This window comes from Rattus rattus, chromosome 7, assembly GCF_011064425.1.
Source record: "Rattus rattus isolate New Zealand chromosome 7, Rrattus_CSIRO_v1, whole genome shotgun sequence".
In the NCBI taxonomy this organism is placed as follows: Eukaryota; Metazoa; Chordata; class Mammalia; order Rodentia; family Muridae; genus Rattus; species Rattus rattus.
The window spans coordinates 26,829,654-26,839,801 of NC_046160.1; the positions used below are offsets into that span (position 1 = coordinate 26,829,654).

The window sequence follows — 10,148 nt, forward strand, 5'->3', positions numbered from 1 at the left end:
GTAATATCTTTTTAAGTCACTTTATATACTCGTTCTTAAGTACAGCAGTTATTTTAAAAATCAATAGGTTTAACTTTGAAAAATTACATCCTTAAAATACAGTCTTTTATTTATAATTCCCTTTTCTCAGATCACTATATAGCCTACGTCTCTTCAACCTTCAAGATTATTCTAATTCTATGTCGCCAGCAGAGTCTTCCTTGAATCTCTCCTTCAACTTCAATCCCCACTGTTGCTTGATCCTTCTCCCTTAAGCTGATCTAGTATTTTTCACAATACCCATCCCCTTTTCACTTGCCTTATAATTTACTTATGTTCACCATGGGTCATTCAGTTCTAGAGTGTGAGGTTTGTCTTGTCAAGCACTCTTCTCTAGTCTACTCACTAACGTGAAAGAATTAGAATCATGCCTAGGGTACGGTAGACTTTCAGAGCTGATAGAGGAACACATTCAAAAGTTTTGTGTGCTGTGACAGTATTGGAGGACAGAGACAGAGAAGAGTAGGTCCTGGAAAATTTCCTTATCAGTAAGTTATAAGCAGGGGAGGCTCTACCCTAGTTTTCCGTAGTTAGTTAGTCCAGATAAGTCAGGAGTTGTTTTCTTCCTTTTGAAGCAAATACCATTTTGTTTCCTTTACTCCTTTAATGCATCAAATGTTTCTCTCTATGTGGTTTTACTTTATTCTGCAATCCTCTATAGAGGATTTGCTGCTCTTCCAGAGGACCTGGGTCTGGATTCCACCTAAGGCACCATCTCATAACCCTATGATGCCAGCATCACCTGTAGCAGAGCTTCTAGGTTGTGCCTCAGTATAGCATAGGGTGGCTTTTTCTCATAATTGAAGGCCATCACCACGTTCAGGCACTCCTGCAGGGTCTCTGAGGCCCTGTTTGAGCAGCCACACAGTCCCACATGGGGCTCAGAGCTGCCTATATACTTTCACTTTTGCCTAGTTAGCTCCTTGGTGTTGGGAAGGCAGTCTATTCATGGTAGGCACCCATAAAGCCACTTAAGCATACAGTACCCCAAGTCTGGAGATTGCTGTGATGGGAGGGCCCATATCCCTTGTGCATGTCCATGCTATTAAACTCCAAGTCTCTCCTCATGTGGACCTCTGCTGCCTTCTTTGTAGGCCACATGTTTGCCACCTGTGCATTTGAAGCAGTTGAAGTCACATTCCACCAGGGTCACCTGGCTCAGAACCTCTGGACTCACAAAGACATTCTCAGCTGTCAGATTCTTGTGAAGATACTTGCTTTCATGGGGAAACTCCAAAGTCTAGAAGCCCATAGTCCTCCTGCAACACACATCTCTCTGATAACACATACTTTGAGTTGTCCTGTAGGGCTGACTAAAGATATCCCCCAGGCTAGGGAACACCAATAACCTGTACTTGTCCTGTGTCAGCTGATGCCAAAGCTGATACAGATGGGGCTGGCCAGCATCAGGACCAGGCACTGATTCTTCTACCTGTTCACGTACACAGGCTTGGCTGTTCTCTGAAAGAAGTTCTGCTCATCGAAAAGTTGCCCGTCCTCGGAGTCCAGTTTGAGTGAGAATCTCTGCTTCTGGGTCCTTGATTCACAAAGGACAACAGAAGTGGGCTCAGCTTCATAGAGAATGCCTTGGTCATCCCAGGTCTTCAGGGCCTCCAGTGTCTAGTGCTTTCCATTCTGGTCTGTCAGCTCTGTCCCTACAGACCAAACCTGGACTGAGGTGACCACCCGGCTTCAGTGTCTGAGGGTTCAGACTGGTGGAAAGCGGGCTGCCTTTGGGGGTCAGGGGTCTGCTCCAGGTTCCTGTGGCTCTCTCAGGAGAACTCAAGGTCATCAGACTCAGAACTGTCACAGAGTGGAAGGAGGTCTGGAGAGAAATGTCAGTGTGTGACCATTTCACTTTCTTGGGAGGGGTTTCAGAACTGGAGCTCCCTCCTGGAGCATGAAAGGATGGCACAAGAGGCATAATGCCAATCTGGGTGCCTCCATCCTCCTCTACAGGAAGGGCCTTGCAACAGTAAGGGTAGAACTTGAATGATACTTTGACAGTTTTGCTACAGACTGGACAGAAGGAGATCATGCTCTGTGGACTCAGGGTCTGGTCCTTGGATTACTGGGTTAGACACCCCATATTAAGCACAGCCTTTTCAGTTGCCAGTAGAAACTTCCAGGGGTGGTAACTTTTTAAAAGAATTGTTTAACTTATTTACTTGCATGTTTGTGTTTCAGTATGTCTGTGTGCACACATGATTTCAGGTCCCCACTGAGGCCAATGGAGGGCATCAGATCCACTATATTTAGTTACAAGTGATTATAAGTCACCTGATGTGGGTGCTGGGAATCAAAGCCAGGTCCTCTGGATGAGCGGTGAGTGCTCTTAACTACTAAGTCACTGGAAAGATTCCAACTCCCTCTATATTATCTATTAAAATATAAAGCGATTAGACTTGAAAAGAAAAAATAACCTCCTTTTCAGTGAAAATTGTGTATCAGGGAGACTTTTTGGGTCTTTTGTCGCTGTTTTGTCAACACTTCATTTACCGTGTGGTCACTAGTGGTTTACAGCCACACTTACTGGGGCCATCATTACTCTTTAAGCACATCATCTTCATGTTTATGACTGGTGTTTATTCATGGGACATTTGTCTGTCTGCTGCTCCTTTCTACATTAAAGTTGGTGTTAGTGACTTACAGTACTTCAGTTCTTTAATGTTGTGGTCCATCGGGAACAAAGTAAGTAATCTGTAAAAATAAAATTGGGCTGTGCACTAACTTATGAATGAATTTTAAGTGTGTGTAGGAGGGTATTTTGATTGTTAACCATCCCAGTGTAGATAGACCCGTTCCCTTGGCTGGATCCTGATTTGAATAGAGTAGAGAAAAGTACCAGACAGGCCAGTAAGTGAGCAGGTGACATAGGCTATTAGTTTCTCTTTGCTCTTGACTTCTGTGTGCCACAAAAAACTACTCGTATTCCTGCTTTAATTCCCTATCCATGACGCAATGTGACCTGAAATTACAAATAAGCCCCTTCTCTCTAAAGTTGCCTTAGGATATGGCGTTTTATCACAGAAACAGAATTTAAAGTAGGACAGGAGGATGAAAGCAGGGCAGAAGCTGAAGAGAAAGTGCATCAAGAGGGCATTCGAAGAGCAAGTAGGAAGTTAGTATATAAAGTCTCACTTTGTGTTCACTGCCATTCAGAAATATCGAAGGCAAGATAAGTGAGAAGTGTTATTAGCAAAGCGGAGTTGTGTATGTTCTGAACCTCCTCTCCCTCTCCCTCTCCCTCCCCCTCCCCCTCTCAGTCCACCTCCCCCTCCCCCTCCCCCTCTCCCTCTCCCTCTCCTCCTCTCTCTATTAATATATCCCTACTAATACATGCAAGCTCACATATTCATGTTCAAGAAAAAAAGCAATAAAATACACATACAATAACAATATTGCATATTTGAACATTATATTTATATTTTAAAACTTTTAGTAATGAGAGTATATACTGTCAGAGAAACTAGTTGTCAAACACTGTAAAGTTACTTTAAAGATAAAGTTATTCAGTGATGTATTTTTTCTGTAATAATTATATGAGATCATATTAATACATTTCTGTTTTAGTTAAATCTTATTCTGTATATTTTGTTTCCATTTTTCTTACATTTACTAATTTTGTTTGTGTACATTGTTTATGTGTTCTTTGACTATCATCTTTATCAACATTTTCATTAAAATATAAACACAGTGTTTCTCCCCATTCCCTTTTCTTCCTCAACTTCCACAACTTCACCCTGTTCTCTCACAAACTCCTGGCCTCCTTCTGACCAATGGTTACTCCTATGCACACATACATGTATGTGTAAACATAGAAACACAACTGCTATGTCTATTCAATGTTGCATTTACGTCATGTCAGAGCTGATATAACCAATTAAGGTTCTCCCCTTGGGAGAATACCACTGCTGCTCCCCTCAGTATCCTTTAGTTGCCTGTGCTTCTTTCTCTAGTGGTGGGACTTGAGTTTTGCCCCTTCCATATTCGCATGTCTATTAATATTATGTTCAGGTCCTGATTTGGGAAGCATATTGTTTAGGCATTATAGGTGAAACTCAATGTTGTCTGAGCCTTAGATGCAGGAGTTGTACTGTAGATGTGTTGGGGTTGGGCACTCCATGGTTAATTGTTCTCCACATTTTGACCTTATGTGTTTTCCTGTAACCATCTCAGTCTGTTGGAAGGAGAAGCCTACTTGGTTAGAGTTGGGATCTGCAGTTCTCCATCAGTACCAGGGTATGCATTTAGAATGTAACTAGGAATTATGCTGGTTTAATAAACTGGAAACAGTAGGCTGGTCCTTGCTGTGATTCATAGACACCCCATCTAGTTAAAATTATCGATTCTACTCTTCCCTTAGTAGCTCACATATCTTCTGGATCTATGAAAGGCAGTCCTTGGAGAGGATACTTTCAGGTCAGATGCAGTTAAAATCCGTTGAGTCCATGTTTGAAATGCGTGGTGTATTCAGCAATAAATATTAACTTTCTAGCTCTGAGTGTCAACCAAGGGTAAGGACTGTAGCCTATATTGTTTTGGGAATCTCTTGGATTCCCAGACCAACAGCTTGAAAGGATGTTTCTCATGCTCAGACATGGTTTCATTAGCTATTCTGTGTTTTTTCAATGTAAATGTTATAACTTTCTTTCAATTATGTATGAACACATATAAAGTCTGTGTAATTATTGGTAAATAAAAATGATATTATTCCTATGGCTGTTTCAAATATCTTTTGTGTTATTATCCCTTCTGTTTTCCTCTCCTTTTTTGACTTCCCCCCCACTTGCTTAGTTAAAGCTCCTCCCATTCTCCTACTTCATCCTTCCTGTTCTTTGAATCCTATTGTTCCTCTCTCTAGATCTAACCCTCCCCATGGGATCCTTTTACTTTCTTGATTTCAGCTTATGTATTCACATCTGAAAATCTGAAGCTAGAAATTATTGATGAAAGAGAACATGTATTATCTTTCTGGGTCTGGGTTACCTCATTTAATATAATATTTTCTGGTTCTATTCCCTTAACTGAAAGTTTCATTTTTCCTAATAGCTGAATAATATTGACTTTTTCCCTATGTAGCCCAGGCTTGCCTTGACTTCAGCATGTAGTCCAGGCTGGCATTTAATCCTCAGTCCTCCTGTTCTGGTCTCCAAGACCTGGAGTAACAGGTAAAGGCCACTGCACATGATAGCATTTGTCTTTAAAACAATACATTCTGTAAGTGACTTATAAAACTTTCATAATGTATTCTTAGAAGGTGATCTTTCTTTATCATATTTGAAATCTAATTGGTTTATCTTTCCTATATCACAAATGATTTTTATTAAGTTATTAAAAGTAATATAACAGCCAAGTAGGGTATGCTATAAGGTTGAAATAGAACTGTGATATACTGCTTAAATACTTCAGATGTAAAATAGTTTATTGAAACAAATTGATAATCTGTGATATGAATCATATATTCTGTCTCTGCCATATTACAAGTTGTAAGCCTAGCTTGGGCAGGTTTTGAGCTATTTTAACTAACATCTCAGTCACATGTCCCGTGTTACTTGTTATTTCTCCTGGCCACAAGCTCATGGTCCATAAGCATGGCAGCCTCCTCCTCTCTTATTCTCCTTTCTCCTCTTCCCAGTGGTCTCTCCTCAGAGCCCTTACTGGATTCTCACATCTCACCTTTCTCTCCCTATTGCTCAATCTCAGGCTCTAGCCTTTTATCAACAATTAAATTGGGGAGCAGGGTTTGCAAAGCATCACTTGGTATACTCGAGGATCTCCTTGGGGACAACCAAATCTTGGGGGCCTGTGTTTAGCATTCAAATACATAGCACCACCAGGCCCATTCCCAACAATAATCTAATATAGTAATAATTAATAATACTAAAGAAAAATTCCATTGTAAAAAACTGATAAAAGTTATTATTACTAAAAATGAAATTCATCTTTAAAGTTAAAATGTAAAGAGATAAAGCTAATGTATGTTCAATCACAAATCTAATTTTTATGTTGAAGAAAATACTACATACACATTTTGAACTAGATGCAGAAATATCATTTCTAGATTTCTTATTTATTTAAAAATTTCCATAATATGACATGACATATAAAAGTACTATGGTAAAATATTTAAATGCAAATTCAAATAGTATAATATATCACACTAATATAAAAGAATAAGTTACAATGAATTGAATTTATTGTATTAGGATATTTATAAGATTCATGCTTAAAAGAATTCTGATAGGTAAACAAATAAGATAGCTACTATTTAATTCAGGTTAGTAATAAAAGAATATTAAATACATGAAAGTGGGCTTAAAAAGATATCTGCAAACTGTATTCATGCAGCTAACAAAATGAATTGTAACCTAGCCAAGCCTTAAAAACTAGAGCAATGTTCTTTTTTATGTAGAAAGGAAATATATAATACCATCCCACTTTGGCTGAAATCCTCAATGAATATATATGAAACAGAGAATGTTGGAAATTACTTGCAGTTATGATGACCAATTTCGCTGCCTTTGTCCTGCTTACTTTAAGAACTGCTGCTATGTACAATGTAGACACCCATAGCCTTTTCCCTCTGACTTCTTTGGCATTTCCCTTTCTTTAGCCTTTCCATTGTCTTTCTTCATTTCTCATTGTACTTTAAGAGTTTACAATAGTTACTCTAATTGTCCCATTGTATATTTTTCATGTGTTCAAATACATCACCATCTCTTGTTTAATGATGCCAATGTCATTATTACTTATTTAAAATAGATTTCTGAGGATCCCCACAGCTTTTAAGACACCATGTGGGAAATCTTTTCAAGTCTTTTCATTCTCGGCTATTTTTCCATGGTCGGTCTTTTATGCTACAGAATGCTTTCTTGTTTCTAAATTGACATCTGCTTTAAGTTTGAATTTGAACAGCTGTCTGGATAAACCCTGTTTGTTTTCTGTGTCTTTCTTCATTTACATCAGGTGATTCTGATGCCGAGGTTGTAAGTACTGATATTAAGAAAGCCCTTTGTAATCTTTTCCAGATTCTCCTCTGTATTATTTTAACCAGTGTATCAGACTAGTTGGCAAGACACTCACACCTACTGCTGAGCATATCAACCAGACTGGAACGGTCCTACCTACAAAATGATAAATCCACCACCGGGTTGATCAAGAAATATGTGGACAGTACAGTGCAAAATGCAGCTTTCAGCAAAGAAATAGGCGATAAATAATTCATTCTCCAGATAGACTTTAAAAATTTATAGAAGTTAAAATTCAGGAATATTTGAATGATAATACAAGCAGAGAAAATTCGGTGACAATTGTTTTGATAAAAATATGAAGTCACATAAAGAAGAAAAATAAGAGATAGAGTGAATAAGATTAAAACACAAGGTTTAGAGAAGCCTAACAGAACACAATGTACAAATAATAACAAAGCACAAAATCGGTTATCAGATCTGATGAATACAAAAGAGGGGAAGTCTCAGCTATGAAAAACAAACATGGCTGTCAGTTCAGGCAGGGATGGAGACAGGAGGATGCTAGCATACCAATTAAGAAAACAATATTTTCTGGGAATCTGATGAAACTGAGATACGGGAACAGAAATGGCTTTAAGGAAGAGCTAAGACATTATATCATGGCCTTGTGCATTTCCATTGCCTCTCACAGTAGAATTTAAAGTTGAAAAAAGAATAGCAAATAATTTGAAGGCCACAAAGTGTACCAACAAGAAATCCTTGTGAGCTTGTGGCTGTTTAATTTTTTCAAAAGTATTACACTTTAGCCCTAATGAATTTGTGTATTTAGTTCTCGTGGCATTGTTAGATATAAAAGGGAATTGATAATAAAGAATACAAATTCTAGAATCTTTGTATAAATCAATGCTTTAAGAAGACAAATTGAAAAGGAATTACATAGACAGGAGTTAATTGTTATCAACAATGTGTAAACTACTTATCGTTAAGAAACAATTGTAAGATATATAACCATTAGACTAGATTATATTAAACATATCTTTTTATTTTTTTTTCTTTAGTTCTTTTTTTTTCTTTTTTTCGGAGCTGTGGACCGAACCCAGGGCCTTGTGCTTGCTAGGCAAGTGCTCTACCACTGAGCTAAATCCCCAACCCCATATTTCCAAATCTTATAGGTGGACTCTACAAGTTCATTCTCCCCACTGTAGGGCACTTCATCTAGGGTCCCTCCCTTTGGGTCCTGAGAGTCTCTCACCTCGCAGGTCTCTGGTATATTATAGAGGGTCCCACCACTTCATATCTCCTGAGGTTGCCTGTTTGGATAATTTCTCCTGGCTCTTAGGGATTCAGTCCTGACTCTCCACATTCCAATACCTGATCATGTTTCCCTCTTCCCCTCCCTGTCACTTTCTCCACACAGGTCTCTCCCATCCTTCCTCCCCTGCTGTGATTGCTTTTTTCTTCATCCCAAGTGGGATTGAGGCCTCCTCACGTGGGCCCTTCAGTTTGACAACCTTCTTGAGTTCTGTGGATTATATTCTGGAAATTCTGTATGTTTGGGGCTAATATCCACGTATTAGTGAATACGTACCATACATATCCTTTTGTGTCTGAGTTACCTCACTAAGGATGATATTTTCTAGTTCCATACATTTGCCTGCAAACCTCATGATATTCTTATTCTTAAAAGTTACGTAGTATTCCATTGTGTAAATGAACCACATTTTCTGTACTCATTCTTCTGCTGTGAGACATCTGGGTTGTTTCCAGCTTCTGGCTATCACAAATAAGACTGTTATGAACATAGGTTAACTCATGCCCCTGTGGCATGGTGGGGCATCTTTTGGGCATATGCCCAAGAGTGGTATAGCTGGGTCTTCAGGTAGGTCTATTTCCAATTTTCTGAGAAACTTCCAAATTGATTCCCAGAGTGGTTATACCAGTTGGCAATCCCACCAGCAATGGAGGAATGTTCCTTTTTCTCCACATCCTCACAAACATGTGCTGTCATCTGTGTTTTTGATCATAGCCATTCTGATTGGTAGAAGGTAAAATCTCACGGTTGTTTTGACTTGCATTTCCCTGACACTGAGAACTTTGAACATTTCTTTAAGTGCTTCTCAGCCATTCGAGATTCCTCTGTTGTGAATTCTCTGTTTAGTTCTATACCCCACTTTTTGATTGGGTTGTTTGGTTTCTTGGTAATTAGCTTCTTGAGTTCTTTTTATATTTTGGATACTAATCTTCAATCAGATGTGGGGTTAGTGAATACTTTTTCCCAACCCGTAGGTTGCTGATTTGTCCTATTGACTATGTCCTTTGCCTTACAGAAGCTTTCCAGTTTCATGGGGTCACATTTATCAGTTCTTGATCTTAGAGCCTAAGACACTGGAATTCTCTTTAGGAAATTTCCCCCTCTGCCAGTGAGGTCAAGGCTCTTTCTCACATTCTCTTCTATTACATTCAGTATACCTGGTTTTAGGTTGACATCCTTGATCCACTTGAACTTGAGCTTTGTAAAAGGTGACAAACATGGATCTACTTTCATTTTTCTACATACAGATTGCAAGGTAGATCAGCACCATTTGTTGAAAATGCTTTCTTTTTTCCATTTTTTTTACTTCTTTGTCAAAGATCAAGTGTGCTTAAGTGTGTGGTTTTATTTCTGGGTCTTCAATTCTATTCCACTGATCAACATTTCTGTCTCTATAGCAATACCATGAAGTTTTTATCATTAGTGCTCTGTAGTATAGCTTGAGATCAGGGATGGTGATTTTCTCAGAAGTTCTTTTATTGTTAAAAGTTGTTTTTGCTATTCTGGGTCATTTACTTTTCCAGATGAATTTGAGAATTGCTTTTTCCATGTCTTTGAAGAATTGTGCTCAGATTTTGATGAGTATTGCATTGAATCTTTAAATTGCTTTTGGTAGGATGGTAATTTTTACTGTGTTAATTCTGCCAATCCACGAGCATGGGAGATAACTCCATTTTCTGAGATCTTCTATTTCTTTATTAAGAGACTTGAAGTTCTTATCATACAGATACATTACTTGTTTGGTTAGAGTTACACTAAGATATTTTATATTATTTGTGACTATTGTGAAGGATATTATTTCCCTAATTTCTTTCTCAGCCCAT

The 10,148-nt window shown here is 38.5% G+C and overlaps 1 pseudogene; it reads right to left on the reverse strand.

Annotated features, from left to right (window-relative positions):
- Positions 1-763: 763 nt before the first annotated feature.
- LOC116905639 lies at positions 764-2,095 on the reverse strand (annotated as a pseudogene).
- Positions 2,096-10,148: the final 8,053 nt, after the last annotated feature.